We start from the raw sequence: 24,264 nt of genomic DNA, 5'->3' as shown, positions 1-24,264 counted from the left end.
CCGGGCCAAAGCTGAGATGAAAGCGTCTGTAATCTCATAAAAGAGCCAGGCGGATGCTCTGAAAGGCACGGAGGAGCCAACACCTGCCATTTGCACTTCAAGGCAGGCCGTTGAAACCCACTGAGGCAAGAGGCCCATCTGCCCTTCCCCCAGGTGCCTGGACTTGGGTGAGAGACGGCCCAGGAACCAGAGTCTGCTGGCTGTGCGTTCCCTGGGCTGCAGGAAGGGAGAGGAAGACAGCCACCAGAGCCCTGGGCCTCGGATGTGCCTGTAGGAAGAGCTGGAGAGTGAAAGCTCCATCACCCTCTTTCCTTGCCTGCAAAACATTATTTATCACTTTTCTTTGGTCTTCAGACCACTGTGCGGTAGGGAAGAGTTCCCAGCACCACAAACACATCCTTTCCCATTGCCATCGCAAAATAACACTCCACCAGAATCGAGCAAAGAACAAGTATGCTGCAAATGAGACCCGCAACGTGGAGCCTTTTCTGCTTTTTCTTGCTCTCCTGAGAAATTTCGCAATGCTGCTAGAACCCAAAGCCTGGATGTGGTCCTATTGATCACCCGTAACTGAAGGAGGAAATGTTTTCTTGCAGCGTGAAGCCAAGACATCAAAAGCAGAAAGAGATGAATGATTTTCCACATGAAATCCCCAAAGGATCAGGACAGGACCTCTAACAGATTTCTTACTATTTATTTACTATTTCCCACAAATGATCTAGAAGAGGTACTCAGAGAGCTCTCCAAGTTTTAAAGGGAACACACTGTCCATTGGGGTTGTGAGACACCAAGATGGAGGGGGAGCCCACAGGCAGCAGAGTTAAGTGGGAGGGAGCAGCTGCAGGATGGGTTAAGGGGCGTCCACCCCCCTAGCATGACTGGGCCATGTTGATAAGATCTCAGGCCCTTCTATCCATTCTAACTCTGGATAAGCATCCACGTGATAAAGGCCTTTGAAGGGGCATCAGTAGCCTCAGATGCTCCTCCTAGTTTGTCACTCACAGTTGTATGGCCCCTTGCAGGCCTGTCCTGCTCTGGGTCTTCACTGCATTATCTGTAAAGCTCAGGGATTGGATGGGATGATCTCTCAGGTCCTTCAGCTCCAGCTCCCTAGAATTCCAAGATGATAACAGCTATTCCAAGAAAGGCGAGTGCACCATTGCTACTGAGAGTCACTAGGAGGGGTGGAGGGCCACAGCAGGCCTTGTTATGACTGTAGGAACTAGATGTGACAGATGCAGCCTAGATTGAGGTTTGGTGATGGCAAAGAAGGAAGGCAAGATGCTCCCCTTTGGGAATAACATTAAAATATTGAATGCAGCAGGAACAATCTTAAAGAGTGAGACAAGCCACCCCAAGCAGTTTAAAACTCTAGGAGTGACTCAATTACAGATACAGACCCTGAACATCAGAAAAGTCCAAGGAGATGAAAAAGCTCAGTTAACAAAGCAATAAAGAGAAAAGCACGTTTCCAGGAACTGATGGAAGTGTCTGAATGAGCACATGAGATTTATTAGCAAATAGAAGTCTGCTGTTGAATAAAGAAAGAAAATTGGTTGTGAGTTTTAATTAGTTGGGGTTTTGACAAGTGGCGAATCTGGGAAGTGGTAAAATGCCAAATGATGGGCCTGAAGGGGCAGGTCTTGGGAACCAGGGACAGGGCGAGTATTTTGCTCTGGCAGCACCGGGTAATGAGATTGAAACTGGGCCAGGGCTGAAATGGGGCCTGGAGGCGTGGCTGAGAAATAACCGAAAGGGCCCTTGTGCTTTGTCAGTCGAAGGCAAATGCCATCTGCTCTGGCTCCTGCCCACTCTGCCCCTTTCTCCCCCCACTTCACCATTTGTGGTTATGGTGACCTGGGCTTATAGGACTCGAGTGCCTTCAGTGCTTCTCTGTCCCTTCTGGCTTAGTATACATGGCCATCTCTGCTCAGACCGCCTGGCAGAGCATTGGCTGCCAGGATCAGGCAGGATGAGAGCAGTAGCTCCCTAGCAGGGCTTGCTGGCTTGCTTGCTTCCTTCCACAGACTTCTTTGAGAACCTTCCCAGTGCCAAGGACCATGCTAGGTACTTGGAATATGATGACAGGCAATCTTTTCTCCTGGGGTTCCAGGAGGAGGGAGGTAGATAAAAACTCAGACAGAGATGAGAATGGCTTAAGTTCTGTGAACAAAGGGAGTGGAAAATACTATTGGTGACTAGAGAAAAGAGTATATGGAGTCTATGGGGGTGGAGATCAGAAAAGGCTTGCCCCAGGAGCCAGCTGCTCTCATGAAGGCCATTGTTATAGGATGGATTCACTCATGACTTGGTGGCTTGGGCTCTAGGCACACATCCCCCTCTCTATCAACAATTGATGGTGTCATAACCCTTCCTTTGTCATAAGAGAGGACCAAGTAAGGAGGATACTGGCTCAGGAAAGAGCCATAATGGATGTGAAACATGTGCTCCGTGGTCAAGGAGTAAGTCCAAGCCAGAAGGGTGTCATATTTAAACTCTATTGCCCAAACTTCTAAATTAGACCCTGAATCCCCTGAGTTTAGGGTTGCTCAGGACAGAAGGCCTCAGCCTTTGTTCTCTGCCTGTTCCTGTCATGAGGAGCAACACAAATGCTGGAGAACTTCCCTACTGCCTCATTCCTCAGGTCTCAGAGGGAGACTCCCACCTGCCAATAAGTTTACCAAGCTTGACTAAGGCCATGGCATGTGATCATGGCATCTTTCCTTCCAAACATGCCTACATTCAAGGTTGGCAGGCTCCTTGGAAGGCACTATTTTTGGGACATGGAAGCTGCTGAGGAGTACAGTGGTTAGGCTCTGGAGTAGGGTAAAATTGGGTTGAAATCTGGGTTCCCACCATGCAAAAACCTGTACATAAATGTTCATAACAGCACTATTTATGATAGTCAAAAAGTGGAAATGTCCATTAACAGATACATGGCTAAACTAAATGTGGCCTTACCCATACAATGGAATCTTCTTTGGCATCAAAAAAGAATGAAGTATTGATACACGCTTACAACATGTACAAACCTTAAAAACACTATGCTAAGTGAAATAAGTCAGTCATGAAAGACCACTTATTCTATGATTCCATTCATATGAAGTCTATAGAGGCAGAAATAGATGGGTGGTTGCCTAGAGCTGACTGGAGGCAGGGCAGTTTGGAGGGAACAGACTAGTAACTGCCCATGGGTATAGGGTTTCTTTTTGGGGTGATAAAATGTCCTAAAATTATGGTGATGGTTGCACGACTCTATGAATATATTAAAAACCACTGAACGGTAAACCTTCAATGGATTTAATTATATGGTATGTGAGTTATGCCCCAATAAAGCTGTTTTTTTGTTTTTCTTAAATCTAAATTCCTACCTCTTCTTGGTTCCTCCTAGGGTTACCAGGGCAAAGAACCCTTTGCTTTGCCCCTCAGTGTATTCTGAGGACCTGGGACATAGTAGTTGCTTAAGTATTTGCTAACAAATCAGTATGTGGCCTTGAGAAAGCCACTTAAGTTCTTTAAGCCTCAGTTTTAGCATCTGTAAAATGGAGATTAAAATGCCTTCTGCAAAGGGCTGCTGATTAGGAGACCAGGCATTTAAGGTGCCTGGCAGGGTCTCAGAGTATAACAGTGCTGTCTACAGGGCAGTTTTCTGGATGTGTGGCTCAGTGCCATAGACGAGGTTTCTGAAGGAGGATCTGTGCTACTGGGGATTCTGTTTCTTAGTCATCCACCTCCCACCTCCTATTACATGTCCATCTTGGAGGAATGGCCAAGATGTCACATCGAGCAGCCTACATGATGCCACTGGTGGGACTGTGAGGAGCTGCTTTGAAAGGCCGTGTTTGTGCTGCCCAGCGCGCCCAGCATGCCGAGTGCCCAGGCCAGCCTGCGGCGGGTGGACATGACAGATGGTATTTTCTTTTTGTCTGGAGAGGCATCCCAGGCCGTGTCTGCCACTGCCCTTCAGGGTTGTCTCTCGCTCTGAGTCTGTGCTACGTGTTAGCAGGAACACACGGGAAGAGCACGACATTGGCAAAACATTCAGCAGGGTGAGGGTCAAGGTTACGACCACTGGAAGACCCGCCACCATCCTCATGAACCCAATTTGCAAAAATATGGGAAAAGTCTTTCCAGCCACCAGAAACTTAGAACCCCAAGTGCCTGTCTCTTTCTCCTCTTCTTGCCTGGGCCCCCAGAGCCTTAGGCAGGGGTTCCCGGGGGCAGCTGCTCAAGCTCATGTGTCCCCTCCAGGCCTCGGAGCCTTAGTGGAGTCATTCCCTGCCCTTGGAAGGTGGCTCACTCCCACCCTCCAGCCCACCCTAAAGCTTCCCCTGCAACCCCTCTCATCTCTCAGGAGTCAGCTGAAATGTACCATCTTCATGGAAGCCTGCTCTGATTGTTCCAGATGGGGGTAAGTCCCGCCATACAGGCTCGTAGCTCTGTGTGTTTTCCCTGCCATGGTCTATTTATGATTATTTGTCTAAGGCCTCTCTCCCCCACTATCCTGTGAGTGTTATGAGGATGAAACCTCGGTCCTTCTTGTACACTGCTCTGTCCCCAGGGCTCAGCACATAGCTTGGCACACAGGAGACCCTCAATAAATATTTGTTCAGGGAAATAGTCCCACTAATATTTCTTTGTCTCTTCCTTTCTGTACACTTCCACTCTGGCTGGCGGCAGCTGTTCCCTTCCCATGAAACCAGGGTCTCCTTGGCTTTCTTTGTAGAGCAGTCTCCCCTCCTGCCCCGGCCCCAGGTGGAAAGTAGAGGGGAGGAGAGAAGAGGAAGCAGGGGGCAGGCACACTGGATGGTGGGGGAAGAGGGTGTGAAGGCCTCTGCAGGACAGGGAGGGGCTAAGGAGACAGGAGGCTGCCTACTGGCCCCATGCATCTCCACCCACCTCACCTTCATTCTCACCCCCACCCCCATCTTGGCAAAGCCCCCTTCCACCCTCAGGAACCACGACAGAAGGTGAACAGCTCTAAAGTGGCAGAGATCCTACCAGTGGCCCGACAGGACTATGGGGCTGCCCTGCTGGTTTTCAGAGGTTTCTGAGACCCACAGTGAGGGTACGTTTTATGAGGCCATCCTGTGTGTGTGTAGACCAAGGCACAAAACCCCAAGTGGACAAAGTCGTACTTGCTTTCACTATGCAGGGTGTATTTCAACACCTCCTATTGTTTTCTATTCCAGTGTGAAACCACTTCTTGTCATGACATATAACAGGAACACGTAGCCAATACAGTGGGCAGGAGTGATGTTCTGGAAGGGGCCCCACGCCTGGGGTTTAACGCTCTGTGGTCACCATCTTGAAACTCTTAATCATTTTTTCTTTGAATTTGTGCTTTGTGAGGTCTTGACGCGATGCATGGCCCCACTTCCTGGGTTCTGGGCCACCCATCCCATTCCCTTGCCCCTGGTTAGTGTCAGTGGCTGTATTCCCCACCCCCCACCCTCCAGCAGGGACCTGCACACTGGCTGGGGAAAGGTCTTGATTGGGCGAGCCTCCAGGGTGAGGGTTGGTCCGTACTCCCCAACCAGTAACCCCGTGCCTGAGGGAATGTGACATTAAAGTACACATAAAAAACACCACGACAAGCTGAGAGAATGCCAAAGAAAGGAAAAAGCCTTTTCCCTGCCTTTTGAACAGGGGTCTTGCATCTTCATTTCGCACTGAGCCCCACACATCATGCAACTGGCCCTGCCTACTAAACCGATTTCACAACTCACAGACGCATCATGACTGGCAGTTTGAGAAACACTGCATTAGCCAGCAGGACATTGTAGCTGACAAAAATGCAAACCTCAATCAGGTGAACTTAAGCTTCCATCACAATTCTACAATGAATTGGCTGTGTTTTGGGGCACGTCCCTGAACCCTCAAGTCCTGTGTCCTCATCTGGAAAACCAAGATAATGCTGAGGCCTACCTTTAGAGTAGTAGTGGGGACTGAACAAGGTGATGCAATGTGTCCGGGGCAGTGCCCTGAATCTAAGAAAGTCATTATGATTATTACTAGGTCCCCACAGTCTTTGGTCCAGCTCTGACTTTTTTTATTCCCCCCACTTTGATTTCTTGGAGGAAGAGATTTCTGAGCTGGGCTCTGAGAAGCAAGCAGAGGTTTACTGGGTGGACAAGAGAGGGAAGGAGGATGTCTGAGCAGACAGAACAGCAAAGGCTCAGGGGCATGGCATGTTTAAAGAAAGGAGAGTAAACCTCTCCTTCTGAGAGGCTGCCTTTCCAGTGAGAAGTGAGCTGGTGGGAGGGGCAATTGGGCAACCTGGGCTCTTGGGGCAGCCAATGAAAGCAGTGTTTTAGGCAGGCAAGCAGCATGGTGAGACCTGTGCCTTCCAGGATTGCCCTGGCTTCAGGGTGCAAGACGGATGGGGGGGGGGTGAAGCCCAAGGCTTCCAGAAGAGGCCAGATGTGAGAGGCGCAGCCCACAGGGCAGCAGCAGTGGTGATGGAGCGTAGAAGACCAGGATCACTCTGGAGGCTGGAGAGAATGTGGAGGCCAGTGTGAGTGCCACACCCTGGCACCTGCCAGGTTTCTGCTTGAGTGAGAGAGAATCAGGAGGAACAGGTTGTGGAGGAAGAAGAGGAGGAGGAGGGCCTTATCTGCCCAGCCCCAAGGCGAGTGAATAAGAGTGTTGGGTGTTTCGTCTATTTTTAGAAACCTCCAGGGATGCAAAGTCTAAAAATTAACTTAAAGAGCAACGAGTATTCACAAAGTTGTCCCCTAATGCTTGCCCTACTTTAAAAAAAAATTTTTTTTTTTTGAGACAGATTCTTTCTGTGTTGCCCAGGCTGGAGTGCAGTGGCACGATCTTGATTCACTGCAACCTCCACCTCCCAGGTTCAAGCCATTCTCCTGCCTCAGCCTCCTTAGTAGCTGGGACTACAGGCACGCACCACCATGGCTGGCTAATTTTTTGTATTTTTAGTAGAGATGGGGGTTTCACCATGTGGGCCAAGCTGGTCTTGAACTCCTGACCTCAAGTGATCCACCCACCTCAGTCTCCCAAAGTGCTGGGATTACAGGCATGAGCCACCACACCTGGCTCACTTTTTAAAACCAAAGCTAACTCTGCTTGGCTACTACACCTAAATCAGATGATCTTTATTTAAGCCACCATGTGTTTGAGTTCTAACCTCCATTGTCTCAGTGCCTTGCCACAAATTTCTGGAACCTGGTAGAAGTTCTAAGTTATAGAACAAGTTGGAACTAACTGGCGGTGATGGAAGGGAGGCAGTCACAAGGGAAACTTGAAAAGGTAATGTATCCACCAGCCCCTGGGGCAGGGCAAGTTTCCAGCTGCCCACGGAGCTCGGGTAGCTTGGGAAGTGTGTTCAGAGCCGGAGCCAACATCTACTTTTGAAAAAGAACTATCTTCTTTTTTGGAAGCTGCAAGCAAGTCTTCCCTCTGCCTTCTTGCTTCATTGTTCTTACCCTAGCCACAGTCATTCACTGGCAAGTATTTTTTCAGTACGCTGAAAAATTAATTGTGGAGTCGGTCTCTGATGCCTGGATGCTGAGTGGGCGTGAGAAACAGGTCTTTGTTACAGCTTCAGGTCAAACTAAAGGCGAGACAGTGATAACAAGGGTTTTCCATGCTACGGAAACAAGGACCACTACAGGCTCGGATGATTTTAAGCAACTTGATGATCGACCACCACTGTGGTCCATGTAAAACAAGGACTTTAGGCCAGGCACAGTGGCTCATGCCTGTAATCCCAGCACTTTGGGAGGCCGAGGTGGGTGGCTCATCTGAGGTCAGGAGATCGAGACCAGCCTGGCCAACATGGTGAAACTCCATCTCTACTAAAAGTAAAAATAAAAATAAAATTAGCCAGGCATGGTGGCACACGCCTGTAATCCCAGCTACTCGGAAGGCTGAGGCAGGAGAATCTCTTGAACCTGGGAGGTGGAGGTTGCAGTGAGCTGAGATCGTGCCATTGCACTCTAGCTTGGGCAACAAGAGCAAAACTTCATTTCAAAAAAAAAAATAAATAAAATAAAACCAAACAAACAAAAAAAACCAAGGACTTCATAGTTGACACAATGCTCCAACTCTCACCCTTCCATTTGTGCTCACAACAGCTTTGTGAGATTTTGGGTTGAGGGGGGCGAGGATTGTCATTCCAATTTCATTCACAGAGAACTCACAGCCCTGTGAACTGACTTAGAGGCACAGGGCAAGGATATACACAGGTCTTCTGTCTTTTGCTGGCTACCCTCTCATTATATTATGTTATCCAAGGCAAACCTCTAAACTGTCTGGAGATCACACATCTGGGAAATGCAGCAATAGGCATTGGAATCAGTTCAGTTCAGATTAACAAAAAAACTCCTTCTGTAGTGCCTATCATGAGCCTGGTGCCGGGCTGGGAGTGGCCTAAAGACACTAATATCACTACCACTTCTGAGAGATCCAGGTACTTGGTGCATCTTTGATTTCATTTAATCCTCACAATGCTCTGATGGGGTAGTGTCATTAGCCATTTTATAGATGGGAAAACATCCTCTGACCTAACTCAGGAGCTCTGGACATTCAAACAAAGAGGCTGGGGCACCACTGACTTCATGCTGATTGGGCACTTTGGAAGCAGCTTTACCAGTTTCATTTTTCCAATACCCCTGGGAGGTTTCTCATTTTGAATGTCAAGGGAAAATATCTTGGGTCCCCAAAATCACTAAGGGAAACTCAAGCTGGAAACTGCTTAGGGCAAGCCTGCCTCCCATTCTATTCAAAGTCACCCCTCTGCTCACTGAGATAGATGCATAGCTGATGCCTCCTTTGGAAAGGCTAATCAGAAACTGAAAAGAATGTAACCATTTGTGTATCACCTATCTGTGGCCTGGATGCTCCCTCCTGCTTGGAGTCTTCCTGCCCTTGCTTCAAGATGTCCCGCCTTTCTAGACCGAACCAATGTACTTCCTACATATATTGATCGATGTCTCATGTCTCCCTAAAATGTATAAAACCAAGCTGTGCCCCGATCACCTTGGGCACATGTCGTCAGGACTTCCTCAGGCTGTGTCACGGGTGCGTCCTCAACCTTGGCAAAATTAACTTTCTAAATTAACAGACCTGTCTCAGATTTTCTGGGTTCACATGAGGAAACTAAGGCTTAGGTGGGTTTATGCAGCTTGATGACTGACCACTGCGATGGAATAGGCCTTTCTGCTCTATCACCTTTAAGTTGAAACCACTTAAACTTTTTAATTTCACAAGCTGCATATGATTTTTATGAAAATTATAGCTGGGTATGGTGGCTCATGCCTGCAATCTCAGCACTTTGGGAGGCCAAGGTGGGCGGATCACTTGAGGTCAGGAGTTCAAGACCAGCCTGGCCAACGTGACGAAACCCTGTCTCCACTGAAAATACAAAAATTAGCTAGGTGTGGTGGCACGCGCCTGTAATCCCAACTACTCAGGAGGCTGAGGCAGTAGAATCACGTAAACCCCGGAGGGGGAGGTTGCAGTGAGCCAAGATAGCCCTACTGCATTCCAGCCTGGGCGACAGAGCGAGACTCTGTCTCAAAAAAAAAGAAAAGAAAAAAAAAGAAAAGTATGTGATACAGAAGTGTTTAAAGTAAAAGTATCTCCCATCTCTGCTTCTCTATTTCCAATCCCCAGAAGTAACTGCTTTTAACAGTTTAATGTATAAGCTTTTCCCATGCATAAACACACCTACATATGCAGTTTATTTTTCACAAAAGGGATGGCACAAGATGCATTATTCATGACTTGCTTTATTCACTCAACCATGTGTCACAGCTATGATTCCCCATCAACACATACAGAGTTGCTTATCCTTTTGAACAGATTTCATTGTCTCAATGTGGCATAAGCCATTCCCCTACTGATGGACTCACAGGTTATCTCCGATTTCTCATAGATTCTGTACCAAATGTCATTTTAAATGCAACAGATCCTTGAGATGTAAACTGTCATAAACATTAGCTATTATTTTTAGCCTTATTTTATAGTTTTATTTAATCGACAGCCTCAATTCAATTTCTATAGCAAATACTCATTTCAAAAAAATACCTATTAGAGTTAAAGATGTCTCAGTCTTTTGACCATTATGAAAACAAATTATTTTCCATAGTTTGGGGCTTATAATAATTGTTTAATCCAATACTGAAATTGGGTTTAGATAGGTACTTTTGAACTGATTGATAATACTTTTCCACATTTTCTAACTCATTCCCTAAATGAGGCTCTGTTCTTACAGGAAACTACATGGCATAAGGTAAATAAAACTATCTAAGAGAAGCTGTGCAAATCTAGCTTCATATAAAAAAGGGAGGAAGCTGGGTGGCCTAGCATTTCTGTTCTAGCTCAAATCATTTTATTCTATTAGGTTGGTGCAAAAGCAATTGCAGTTTTTGCATTACTTTCAATGGCAAAAATACAATCACTTTTGTACCAACCCAATACTAATTCAAAGGACAAGAATTCTAGTGTATCATCTACATATTGTATTCTCTTATCAGGTCTCTAAGCCACTTCTCTGTCATGGGCATGACCAAGTCATTCCTCTCTTCTTTCTCATAGACTTCTTGAGACTCAGACTGTTTTCCTTTTTCAAAATTCTCATCCTCTGCTTTTTCTTTTTAGCAACAGAATAGGAAACAGCCTCATAGTCTTCCTTCCTTCCTGATGTTCTAAGATTCCTTCTATCATTTCCTTTCTGTTTAGAGAACTTTCTTAGACACTGTTTTATAGTAGAGCTATTGGCTAAAAATCCTCTTAGCATTCCTTCATCTGATAATGTCTTGACTACCCCTTCATTCCTGAAAGATAATTTTTGATGGATATAGGATTCTGGGTTGACAGTTTTTTCAAAAAAAATGTTGTGCCATTTCTTTCTGGCCCTCATGGTTTCTGATTAGAAATCTGCTGCCATGCGTACTGCATTTCTCATTAGTGGCTGTCTCTCTCTCAGTGATTTCAAGGGCTTTTTGTCTTTGGTTTTCAAACATTTGAGTATGATGTGTCTTGTTGTAAATTTATTTGGATTCATCCTGTATGGGGTTCACCCAGCTTCTTGAATCTGTAGGTTTATGGTGAATATGGAAAGTTTTAAGCCATTATTTCTTTGAGTGGTTCTTGTTTTTCCAGTCTATTTTCTCTCTGTTGTTCAGACTGGGTTATTTCTAATGTTCTATCTTCAAGTTCACTGATTCTTTCCTCTGGCCCACTGGCTCTGATGTTGAGGTCATCCAGTGAGTTTTAAATTTCAGTTACTGTATTTTTCGGTTCTAAAATATCCATATGGTTGTCATTTATTTGCTGAGAATCTCTTTTTTTTTATCGTTTGAAGCATGTTTATATTTGCTTATTGAAACATTTTTATGATGGCTGCTTTATAATCTGTAAAATTCTAACTTCTGTAGCATCTCAGTTTTATCATCTATTGTCTTTAATCATTCATTTTGAGATCTTCCTGGTTCTTGGTGTGAGTGATTTTGAAAACTGAAACCTGGTTATAAGATTTTGGATCTTATCTAAACTTTCTGTTTTAGCTAGCTTTCCCTCACACTGCTCCAACATGGGTAGGGGGTTTATGCCACCTCATTATTGCTAAGTAGGGGTCCAGGTTCCCCATTTGGCCTTGACACTTGAAGGGGAGCCTTCTCATTACTGGGCAGCGATGGGAGTTCCAGCTCCTGACAAGGCTTCCATTGATACCTCTCTGTGTCTGGGAAGAGTCAGGAGTGTCTTGTTACTGCTCCCACATGATCTTAACTGACATTGAGGGAGTGGGTAAGTCCAGGTTACCATTAGGTGGGGTCATGAAAGTCTACTCCCCACTTGGCCTTCTCTGACACCACCCTGCTATACAGAAGGGGGAGATTGGGGAGGCTTGCTATAACCTGGTGAGGGTAGAATTCTAGGTTCCACATTTGGCTTTTGCTGGTGGGAGTGGGGGCTGGACCACAGTTTTTTTCTGTGACCTTTGGCTAGAGCAGAGCAGTTATCGTCTAAAAGTTCTCCGCTTCACCAGGCTTCCCCTTTCCTGATCCTCTGGCTAGAGAGAGCAGGCTTTTTTGGGGGGGCTTTTGTTGGGAGGGGTCTGGGCCCCTTAGCATTTGTGGTTGATGGCCTCTTCAGCTCTAAGTCTACGATATATAAGGCAAAACAAACCAAGCCAAACAAAGACAAGAAATAAAAACCCAGATAACTCATCACCATGTCATTCCTGGGGTTATGAGGTCCCTAGTTAGTCTGCCGCCTTCTTTCCACTTTTCAGGGTCTTATGCTTGTTTTATAAATAATGCCCAAGGTTTTTAGTTGTACTCAGTGGGAGAAATAGAGAAAGTGTATCTACTTCATTTTCTCGGAAGTGGTGGTTCATCAACATTAGCAATATTCATTCCTCTCTCTTTCCAGTCCTACTGAAGCCCCATTTCTAACCATTCCCATTTGCTCTCTGTCCCTGTGTACATCTATCTACCCCCACTATGTCAACACCAGTCTCACCCTTCTAGTTTTGGAGGAAAGCCAACATTAGGAGATACCAGAGCAACGTGCCATTCCCCTTTCAGTCTTTTATGAATCTACACTGTCCGTAGACTAAAGTCCAAACTTGTTAGCCTGGCAATGGACACTTCAGAGTTCTGGCCTCTGTGTTCTTTTCACCCAGAGGTCCCCTTCATTTGTAGGCAGATGCTTATTTCCTGCCTGGCACGTCTGCTCCCCCTTCACTCCATCCCTGCACACAGGACCCATTTCTCAATGCCCACATTCTCCAATAATACCTTCCAGCTGAAATGGACACCCAGTTCAGGATTTGGCCCTTTTACTGATAATTACTGAAGGTCAGTTAGACTTATTTTAAATTCATTAAAGGACTGGGTCATGTTTGATACTTCTTTGTCTCACAGCATACATGAGCACCTGATAAATACTCTTTTGGAAAGAATAACTAAAGGCCCTTGCTTGTCAGTGTGAATCTCTTGGCAGAACTCTGAGAATTAAACAGAAATCCAGTGCCAAGAAGATAAGATTAGCTATGGGCAAAGTTATCTTAAACACCAGTAAGAAAGAAGCAGGAGAGTAGGCAGAATTTGGAGAATCTAATCAAAGTTATAAATATATCTAAAAAGGGAATAAGTTTAGAAGAGGACTAGGAGAAGCAGTCACCCAGCTAGGAGGAGTGTCCTGACCTGGGGAAAGGCCCATGGGTCCTAGAGATGGAGACAGCCCCACCTGTGGTATGGATGCCCAGTTTGAGACCCTGTGCACATGAGTCTCACCAGCTCTTGAGTGGATTCTGTGCTCACCCAGGAGGCCTTGGGAATCCAACTTCCCATTACCATTTCTGTATAGTTAGGGAACTGACCCAAAGATGCAACTGCTTGGGCTCATGGCAGACTTGTTTTTCATTTCAAATAGACAGGCCTCTGGTATGAGCTTGGTTGGTTGGCATAAACCTATTTGCAATAGCGATAACAACAACAAAACATTATTTAGTACTATGTATCAGACTGGGCTAGGCATTTCCTAGATCATCTCATTTTATCTTTGCCATCATCCTATGGGGTAAATATATGATCATCCCATCTCATGGATGAAGGACTTGAAGCTCAAAGAGATTACATTGCTTACCCAAGCTCAGAGCTGGGATTTGAACCCAAGTCTCCTGACTCAAGGCCTGATTTTCAGCACTAGGCTTTCTAAGATAGCCCTTTCTATGTGCCAGTCATTGTCCTCAGGTCCTTATGTATATGAATTTGTACAACTCTCCAAGCAACTCCTTGAGGTAGGTACTATTTCTACCCCCAATGTACAGCTGAGGAAACAGGCACAGAGAGGTCATGCAACTTGCTCAAAGTCACACAGCTGATTTTGAACCCAGGATTTGAACCCAGGCAATGTCACTAAAAACCATTATGTCATGCTGTCTCTTTTGGGGTACTTGCCTGACTTTTTCTAATAGATCTAAGCCTCTTGAGGGAGAAGACTCAATCTTACTCTTTTTTATATCCTCAACAGCTTCTGCAGTACCTAGTACAGAGTAAGGCTGTAATACATGTTGGTTCAGTTGAATTCCCCTACAAGGGGAACCCATTAGCCAACTGATCTCTTCCAGTTACTTTCCGATTCCATGAAGACAAATGTGCAAGCTCATCTAAAGTAGGTTTATGCTAGGCTGCAGGCTACTTATTCTGCTTTACTCACTCCATAAAACATTCTTTTTTTTCACATAGCATAGGACTGGGGCTTCTGAAAAAAAGGCAGAATACAAATTCAAGGGCTACAGCACTATGAATGATTTCTACTGGAGCATAGTTTTCACATCTGGATACTTGAGTTTTCAGTTACTCCAGCTTAGCTTAGTGCTTCTCAATGTTGGGTCATTTTTTCCCCCTTACAAGGGACATTTGGCAATGTCTGGAGACATTTTTGATTGTCACAAGATGGGGGCTGGGATATGAGTGCCACTGGTATCTAGTAGGTGGAGGCCAGGGACACTTCTAAACATCGTACAGTGCAAGGATAATCTATCACGACAAAGAACTAACCAGCCCCAAATGTCAGTAACGTTGAGGTTGAGAGATCTGGATTGGCCAAGCAGCGCCCAGATCGGCATGTACAAGTGGTTTTAAAGAGGAAGCATTGCCCAACAATTAAATTAGGTTTTACGAGATTTGATTCCCAGAGAAAAAGATCATTGGGGGAAAATGAAAGTGAGCATTCCGTGCCAAGGAACCATCTTAGTTAGGGAGCACATTCTGAAACAGTGCTTTGAGAAGAAAGGTCTTAGAACCTCCTCCTAGAAATCCAGCTTGGGAGCTTATTAAAATGCAGATTTCTGGGTCTCACCTCAAAACCACTGAAGCAGACTCTTTTGGGGAGAGTAGGAGGGATCTGCATTTTTAGGACACCCCCAGGTGATCCAGATGCACACTGACATTTTCTTCTAGAAGTAGGGGAGGTAGTTTGGGTAGTGGTAGACAGACCATATGCATGGTGGTTTTTAAAAAGTTAACTAAAAATTCTCACATTCTAGCATGATTTCTTCAACTTCCATCATTTATACAGCACCATTTTGAGTTGTGCTCTAGACAAATACCATGTGTATTACTCTTTGCTTAATAATTTAGAAAAATCAAATCACTTTGTAAATTCTAACATATTTCTAAGCAACAATACCCAATAAATCATAGTTGTATTTATTGGGCATCAGCTAATTATAATTTTTCTTCATACTCCTGAGAATATATTACCATGAGAATAAAAAGTATCTGCCCATGCCACACAAAATTGACATGCAACACATGGGAAGCAGTATATTATGGCAAAGCAACTGCAGTCTGCCAGGAGAGTGCTACTAATGGTAAGTGCATGCTCTGTAAGGCAGACATACATGGCTCTGCATTTGAATCTCAGAGCTTCAATGGATGGCAATCCTCCTGCTTCCTGGAGGAGGAAGAATATAGTTAGCAAATGCTTACATGCTTGAGCATACTCAGTGGTATTATGTGGCCTCATTGACAGCTCCACCAACTCCCATTTATGAACTTTGGAAAACAACCATCTTAAATCTAGAACCAGGACAAAATTAAGGGCCAATGTATTTTGAATGTCACTGAGCCTCAGATATCAGAACCCACATGTGAGGAGCAGAAGTCACTGCAACTAGAAACTGGTTTCCATTTGCTATGGTTTGGATATTTGATCCCTCCAAACCTCATGTTGAAATCTGATCCCCGAGGTTGGAGGAGGGGCCTAGAGGGAGGTGTTCGGGTCATATGGGCAGATCTTTCATAAATAGATTAATGCCCTCCCTCCTGGGTGAGTCTCGCTCTATTAATTCTCAAAAAACTGGTTGTTAAAAAGAACCTGGCATCTCCCTGCCTCTCTTGCTTTCTCCCTTACCATGTGATCTTTGCCCATGGCATGAGTCTTCCCTTGGCCTTCACCATGAGTGTAAGTAGCCTGAGGTCCTCACTAGAAGCAGATGCTGGCACCATGTACAGCCTGCAGAACTGTGAGCAAATAAACCTCTTTTCTTTATAAATTACCTAACCTCAGATATTCCTTTATAGCAACACAAAATGGACTAAGCCACTATTATCATCCTCCTATTCCCAGAGCACCCTTTATAGGTTGGGGATGGGGAGTATTAATAGAAGGAGAAGCATGATACAATGAAAGCTACAAAAAACTTAATGCCTCTGCTACAAATCAGGATAAATGTGAGCAGTTCATCTTTCCATTTACATCCTTTCCCAAAATGCCTAAACTCAACATAATGTGAGTTTTAACTGGGCTCTGCACACAGCCCACCTTGCTACAAACCCAGTGAAGAAAGCAGTAGCATGAGATTATGAGCATGCTTGTATTAGCTAACACCACTTTATTTTTGGCTTTTCCCTCCAATTTGCATTAAGCTGCCTGCATAATTTCCACCTCAGGTGAAACCTCTCTGTATTAGTTGTTTCCTACTTGAAATACATTGATTTTCCATGTAAGACAGGAGACCAGCAAGTGGGATGCGATGTGTGACTGTGGAATTGGGTTAGGAGGAGGGTAAGACACAATACCCTTAGACTCAGGTAAGACAAACGCAGCAAAAAACTCATGACAGCATTTCTCTTTGGGGTAAAGATCTGGGAAAGGGGGTGTTTTGAGTGTAGCCATGAATGGATACACCTTTTTCTATTGCCTCAAAGGGCTTGTTATTTAAAACATTTCTCTTTTTGTGCAGTTGTAAATCAATCCCGTTTGGCTCCAACTGAAAAGATAATATGAGGTCTGAGCTTTGATCACTAATATGTATTTACTGAGCACCTACTATGAGCCACGCAGGCTCTGGGTTGAGAACAAAGCCCTGCTCTCACTGAGTAGGAGTGGGGAAGAAAGGCAGATAAAATACATGTCTGGGAGAGGAAATGTTCCCAGTGCTGTGAAGAAAAATTAAGTGGGAGAGCTAGAGAGGGTGTAAGAGGATCTTTGTAGGAGTTAGAAGGGGATGTAGCTCTGAGGACAGAGATTAAAAAAAAATAGAAAATGCATTCCAGCCCTCAGGAAACCTAGAATTTCACAAGTACCTGGATGAGGACTTGGATTTACAGTGTCCAGCTCAGTGCCTTGGGCCAGGAGGGAATTAATACACATTTGCTGCATAGGTGTTCCATGGCTGTTGAATGAATCCCTAACCCTAGACACCAGGACTTCTATAAAACTGTGAGAAGCTCCAGTGAGTGAGTATTGGGCAAGTCTGTGCAAAACCACTGCTATAACCAGAAGAACAAGGCCGGTGTGGGTTCTGCTGAATAAGAGCAGGAGCCCAAAGGTGAAGAGGGGAAGGGCAGACTTGGGGGCTGGCCTGCCTGGGCTTGCACCCAGCATGCCACTCTCCAGCAGAGTGACCTTGGCAAGTGGCTTAGCCTCTCTGCACCTCAGTTTCCCTATTTATTAAATTATTATGATATTGGGATCTATCTCAGAGGATTATTGTGAAGTTTTAATGAGTTAACACAGGTAAGTGCTTAGAGCAATGCTGGTCACAAAGAGTGCTTAATAAGTATCAGCTCTTAGTGTTTTTCTGTGGCCGAGACATATTAGGATCACTAGCTCCTATTTGGACTTGAAGCAAAAAAAAAAAAAAAAAAAAAAATCTTACAACGTGGAGCTTGAGATGGATGAGGGGGAGACGGGAAGACAATTAGAAGTGGGGGAACGAGGCTTAGTTCTGCCTCTGACTTTCGAAATTTAGGTCTGCAAACTTCACTCCTTTTTTTTCATTTCTTTAAACAGAGTTGAATATGTACTATTAAGTGGTTGTTGGATCCTTTTCTGAAAATGGATAGTTAATGATATTACCACTATCAGGATGAACAGCAATTTCCCACTGATGAATCCCACCACCACCACCACCTCTCCCACCACCATCACCATCAACTTTCCCTGAGGCTTTTTCTACTCTTTCCTCATCCCCAATTTCTTTCCGGTGATTTGACAAAATGACAAGGGCTTTGAAACAAAGAAGACCCCACTCAATAACTTCACAGCTGTGTGACCTTAGGCAAGTCACTTCACCTCTATGAGGTTAAGTTTCCTCATCTATAGGATGGGTTTCTTGTAAAAACTACAAGGCACCTAGACAAGGATTGTCACCTGCATGGAGATCTGAATAAATGGTGGCTTATTTTCATGGTGTGGACCAGTTAGTCACCATACCTTGCTGATTTCCGTTTTAATGTCCTGAAGTGTTTCATTCACTTGAAGGGAGCGGACCACCATTATTTCTCTTCATGAATTTTGGTTTCCCAGTTGAGCAATACTGCTTGAGGCCTCTAAGCCAAAAATGTGGGTTTTAGCGATCTGGGCCACCATATCTGGCAAGAAGAACAAAGTTGTCCTGACACACTGGGTGAGGATTTGTCCTTGTGTGACCCTCTTAGCCCCACTTCCAACCATTTAGTTATCCAGAGAGTTGACTGGGCATGAGGCAAGAGGCAAGAGGCAAGAGGCTTTGCCATGACCCAGCTTAAGGAAATAGAAACTCTCATTCTTTTTTTTTTTTTTTTTTGGTCAGGAAAACATGAAAAGTCACACATATGTGAGGCAATACTCTGGGATGCTAACTTAGTCTTTAGTGTTTCTGTTCCTTTGATAATCTACTTCAGTAAATGGAAACTAAATTGCTCCATTAAATTTCTAAACACTACATTAAGAAAATAAACAGACAAAACAAAAGCCTCTCAGTTTGCAAGGGATAAATCTAAAACCAAAGAGTGGGACACAATGTTCTCTAGAAACAATTAGACTTGACTTTCACACCAAAAAATGTAATCATCAGTGATATCTTAGAATTGTAGGGTTTTGAATGAAACTTAACAATGAAACTATGGTGCGCAAAAGCATTGACTCATGGTGGTTACTGTTATCCCCCAAAGATCATTTCATTCTGGTAACCCTATGAGGTAGATACTATTTTTCTTTCCATTTAATAGGTGACAAAACTGAGGTACAGTGAGGTTAGTAACATAACTAGTAAGTGAGACACTAGAATTTTAACATGGTTGATAGCTACCATGCTGTCTTGCCTCTCGTGATCTGGAAGTGACTCCAGTGCTCAGTGCCAGGAGAAGCCCAGGTTCCTATTTGAGCAGGCTCCCAAGACACCCAGGGTCTATCAAGTTGCCAAGGAAAAACTCATTCTGGCTCAGGACATCAGTTTCTAAAGTGCATTCCCATACCCTAGGTATTTGGAAATCCATCATAACCTTAAGTATTAATAGTATATTTATCCCCATTTCACAGCCACAGGAACTAAGGCTGTTGAAAGTTAAACAACTTTTCTGAGTTTGGACACGTCATCTACATTTCTCATCTAATTCCCAGACACTATTCTTTCCCTGATGACATATATCCAAGTTTAAGCACAACCAAACAAGGGTTGAGAAAGCTTTAGACGTTTACAAAGCTCCCTTCATACCTAGTACTGTGCTTAGACCAGGAACAGAGGGAGGTAGAGGGCAGCAGAGCAGGGATTGGCTTCAGAGCCGGAAAGGTGGCTATGTGACTTAATGTGTCTGAACCCTGGTGTCCTAGTCTATTAAATGGTGTAACAGCAGCTTCTAGTATGTAAGTTCCTTGTCAGGAGAAAAACTGTTTTGCTCAGGGCTGGAGCCTTAGCATGTTGCATCATATTGAGCATGTAATAGATGCTCAATAAATATATTTTTAAGAATAAATGAAAATTACTTCACAGTGTTTCTGTAGAGATTTTATAAGATATGGTATACGCAATGCATAACATAGAACTGACGCTGAAAAATGCCAATTACCTCCATCATTGTGTCATAGGCTTTTGTATTCATTATCCTGTTGTATCATCCCAAGAATCCCATGAAATACGTAATGCTTTGCTCATTTTTCTGCAGGAGCAAACTGGAGAAGAGGGCAGGGAATAAAATAATTCTTAGAGAAGAGTTCATCCCTTTTAAAAACAATATGCCCTTAAGAAAAAAAAAAGAGTCCTAGTAAGGAAATATAGGAAGGTCTAGAGTCAGCCCAGGGAGAACAGAAGAGCAATGGGACTTGGAACTTTGGATCAGGACTGTTGGGTCCTTTGGCCTCTTTTAGTCTTCCACCTCTGAGGCATTCCAGCTTCAGGCAGGATGGACTCCCCACCTCTGCATTTGCCATCAGCCCCTCCTGTCAGCAGAGAGCTCCTGACTGAGATAGAGTGCCCAGCTGCGCTATTATCAACAATAATGGTAATCCTAATGAATTGCAGTCTGATGAATCACTGATTGCAAGAAAGAAAAAAAATAAGAGTGAGCTGATTGAAACTCTTAATAAAGCTTATTCTTTGGGAAGGGTCTGGGTTGGCAGGTGGGAGGGCTGGGGGTATTAGAATCTAAGGGGAGATTTTTTGCATGGTTCTGATGGTCCAATTGCAGAATACTCCTCTCTTCTATGCTTATCTTGGTGAGAGCTTTTTTTTTTTTTTTCTACACCATATCCAAATTGCCTGGGTCTTAGACTGCAGATGTTTAAAGAGCAAGGATGACATCTACCTTGTTGCCCTACATCTTAACACAGCATCCAGAACATAACGGGTGTGAAAATATCTGGTCCACTTCCCCGACACCAGGATGCTAGCTAGGTAGCAGTGAGAGGAACAATGAAACAACAAAAAGAGCAGAAAAAAGAGCCATAGAGTGAGAGTGCACAGATTTGTTTATGAATTCCAATTTTAAAAGGGCTTATAGAAATCGACTGCTAAAACTTCGGCCATGCAAAGCCAATTGTGCTGGAAATAATCCTAGTGGTCACACATTCTTCCTGTGCTATGCAGTAGCATCTCCTGGCAGCTCATCTGAAGAGAAGCCTGCGTGCCTTAAGCCAGTAATACCCACTTGGTGTTCCTTCCTCAGAAAGTGCATTTCTCCACCAGCAAAAGTGTCACCTAATTTAATTGCAAATGCCCTTGCCAATGCTCACACCTCCTCTATGATGTGATTACTATTGGCTCTTCAATTTTCTACCACCCATGTGCCCCCTTTAAAGAAGGGAGAGAGCAAGAGGAAAACAAATGTCAACATTAATTGCAATTTAATACAGTTCACTGGAGATGACCCTGGGGAGAGGGATGAGGGAAATCAATTCTGGTGATTGAAAAACAATATGAGAATTACAAGAGGCTACAGCTGAAATCTGGAATACAGAGAAAAAATGCCTCTCTGAATTTTCTGCCTGGGGCTCAGTCAGACTGTTACTGATTCAATGTACTGTGATTCAAACATTTTTTGAGAACATGCTGTGCATCAGTCACTATACCAGACACCGAGGGGGACAGAGATGTCCAAGACAAAACCTGTGTCCTCAAGGGGGCTTCCCAGTGGGTGGGTGAAGGATGGGGGTCATGATACTGAGATGGATTTTCAAAATTGACAAAGCAGAATCAGAAAAATGGCTAAAGAGAGAGATGAATGGCTACCTTCTTTTCCATGCATAAAGGATGTGAAAATGTCAGGCAGGGCAGCTGGATCTTTATTTCATGGTTTCATAGAGAGTGACCTGGCCAGAAGCCCTTGGGAAACTGGGTGATACAGGGCAATTTATTCTAGCACCTTCAAAGGAGAAAAGGCCAGTGTCCTCCCTTCTCAACTGGCATTGCCTAGCACCTAGTGCATAACTCCCATAGCCCAAGAATCAGCCTGCCTGGCATCTCCTGCCCCCAGAAGGGCCATGCCACTGTCTCCACAAAATCCTGCAGTCTAGGCCACTAAAGCATTTGTAGGCACTTCTTACATTGATTACAGCCAAAGAAATCACATGGAGACTATACTACAGCATCCACCTACCACCAAAGCCAAAGCACCTACCCAACCAATGCTATAGGACACATCTACAGGAAGAAGTCTTTGCTTATGAATATAAAATTGGAAGAGGCAGCTGTCCCACCAGATGCACAGATATCAATATAGGGACACAGAAATAAGAAAAAACAAGGAAACACAACACTTTTAAAGGAAAACAATAATTTTCCAGTAACAGATCCCAAAGAAGAGGAAATCTACAAAATGTCTGAAGAGAAATATAAAATAATGATCTTAAAGAAACTCAGCAAGATACAAATAATATGGATAGATAATTCAATGAAATCAGGAAAATAATTCAGGATCTCAATGAGAAAGTCAACAAAGAGATATAAAAAAGAGCCAAACAGAAATCTTGGGGCTAAAGGATTCAAAGAAGAAAATAAAAATTACAACTGAGCGCCTTGACAATAGACTAGATCAAGTAGAAAAAAGAATTTCTAAACTTAAAACAGGTCTGTGAAATAACCCAGTCAAACTTTTTGTTTTTTTAAAATATAAAGAATAAAAAAGTATGAAAAAGACTACAGGGCCTATAGGATACCATAAAGTAAACAAATATTCACAGTATAGGGTTCCAGAAGGAGAAGAGATGCAAAAAGGCACAGAAAACCTATTTAATGAAATAATAGCCGAAAACTTCCCAAGTCTTGGGAGAGATTTGGACATCCAGATCTCGGAATTTCAAAGGTTCTCTAGTACTTTCAGAGGCACACTATAGTCAAACTGTCAAATGTCAAAGACAAAGAATTATAAAAACAACAAGAGAAAAGCATCAACTCACATATAAGAGAATTCCCATTAGACTAACACCATATTTTTCAGCCAAAACCTCACAGAGCAGGAGAGAATGAGATTATATAATCAAAGTGCTGAAAGAAAAACAAAACGAAACAGAACAAAAGCCAGCTACTCAAGAACATCATAGCCAGCAAAGCTATCCTTCAGAAATAAGGGAGAAATAAAGGTTTCCCCAGATAAGCAAAAAATAAGGGAAATCATCATCACTAGACTGGCCTTATAAGACATGCTTGGGCTGGGCATGGTGGCTCATGCCTGTAATCCCAGCACTTTGGGAGGCTAAGGCAGGCAGATCATAAGGTCAGAAGTTTGATACCAGTCTGACCAACATAGAGAAACCCTGTCTCTACTAAAAATACAAAATATTAACCGAGTTTGGTGGTGTACACCTGTAATCCTAGCTACTTGGGAGGCTGAGGCAGAAGAATCACATGAACCTGGGAAGCAGAGGTTGCAGTGAGCCGAGATTGTGCCTTTGCACTCCAGCCCAGGTGACAGTGCGAGACTCCGTCTCAAAAAAAACAAACAAACAAACAAACAAAAAAAAAACAAAAAAAAAACCAGACATGCTTAATGGAGTCCTACATCTGCAAGCAAAAGGATGATTAACTACCATGATGAAAACACACAAAAGAATAACTCACTGGTACAGCAGATACATAAATGAGAAAGAGAAAGGAATCAAACCTTAAACTACAAAACCATAAACAATAAGAGATGAAGAAAGGAACAAGAAATTACAAAACAACCAGAAAACATTTAACAAAATGATAAGAGTCAGACCTCACTTATCAATAATAACCTTGAATGTAAATGGATTAAAATTTCCAATTTAAAAAAATACACTGGCTTAATGAGCTAAACACAAGACCCAACTATATGCTGCCTATAAGAAACTCACTTACTTTGTAAAGACACACATAGACAGAAAATAAAGGACTAGAAAAAGATATTCCATGCAAACAGAATCTGAAACAAGCAGCAGTATCTATACTTATATTAGATGAAATAGACCAAGCTGAAAAGTATAAAAAGAGACAAAGAAGGTCATTATATAGTGACAAAGGGATCAATTCAGCAAAGTGATACAATGATTGTAAATATATATGCACCCAGCACTGGAACACCCGGATATAAAAAGCAAACATTGCTAGACCTAAAGGGAGAGAGAGAGAGACCCCAATATAACAATAGCTGAGGACTGCAACACCACACTGTCAGCATTGGACAGATCATCTAGGCAGGAAATCACCAAACCAGCATCCTATTTAAACTACACTATAGACCAAATAGACCTAGCAAACATTCACAGAACATTTCATCCAACAGCTGCAGAATACACTTTCTTTTCATTAGCACATGGAACATTCTCCAGGATAGACCATATATTAGGCCACAAAACAAGTCTCAATAAGTTTAAAAATCAAAATCATATCAAGTATGTTCTCACACCATAATGGAATAAAACTAGAAATCAACCACAAAAACTTTGGAAACTGAACAAATACATGGAAATTAAGCCACATGTTCCTAAATGACCACCGGTTCAATGAAGAGGTTAAGAAAGAAATGGACACATTTCTTGAGCCAAATGAAAACATAAACACAA

At 43.6% G+C, this 24,264-nt stretch overlaps 1 protein-coding gene across 3 annotated transcripts in view; it reads right to left on the bottom strand.

Moving 5' to 3' along the window:
- The window catches only part of ZHX2 (zinc fingers and homeoboxes 2), a 191,607-nt gene that overhangs the window by 56,500 nt on the left and 110,843 nt on the right, over positions 1-24,264 (bottom strand). Inside the window, exon 3 of one of the 3 annotated variants that reach the window (XM_038000184.2) lies at positions 18,202-18,359. The exons of the other annotated variants lie outside the window; for them this stretch is intronic. The gene's annotated coding sequence lies outside the window, so the exon portion shown is untranslated. The remainder of the gene's footprint in view (positions 1-18,201; positions 18,360-24,264) is intronic. 3 annotated transcript variants of the gene reach the window in all.

This window comes from Chlorocebus sabaeus, chromosome 8 (genome assembly GCF_047675955.1).
Source record: "Chlorocebus sabaeus isolate Y175 chromosome 8, mChlSab1.0.hap1, whole genome shotgun sequence".
NCBI lineage: Eukaryota > Metazoa > Chordata > Mammalia > Primates > Cercopithecidae > Chlorocebus > Chlorocebus sabaeus.
The sequence above is the reverse complement of the archived record's forward strand: the minus strand, read 5'-3'. Positions and strand labels throughout refer to the sequence as shown.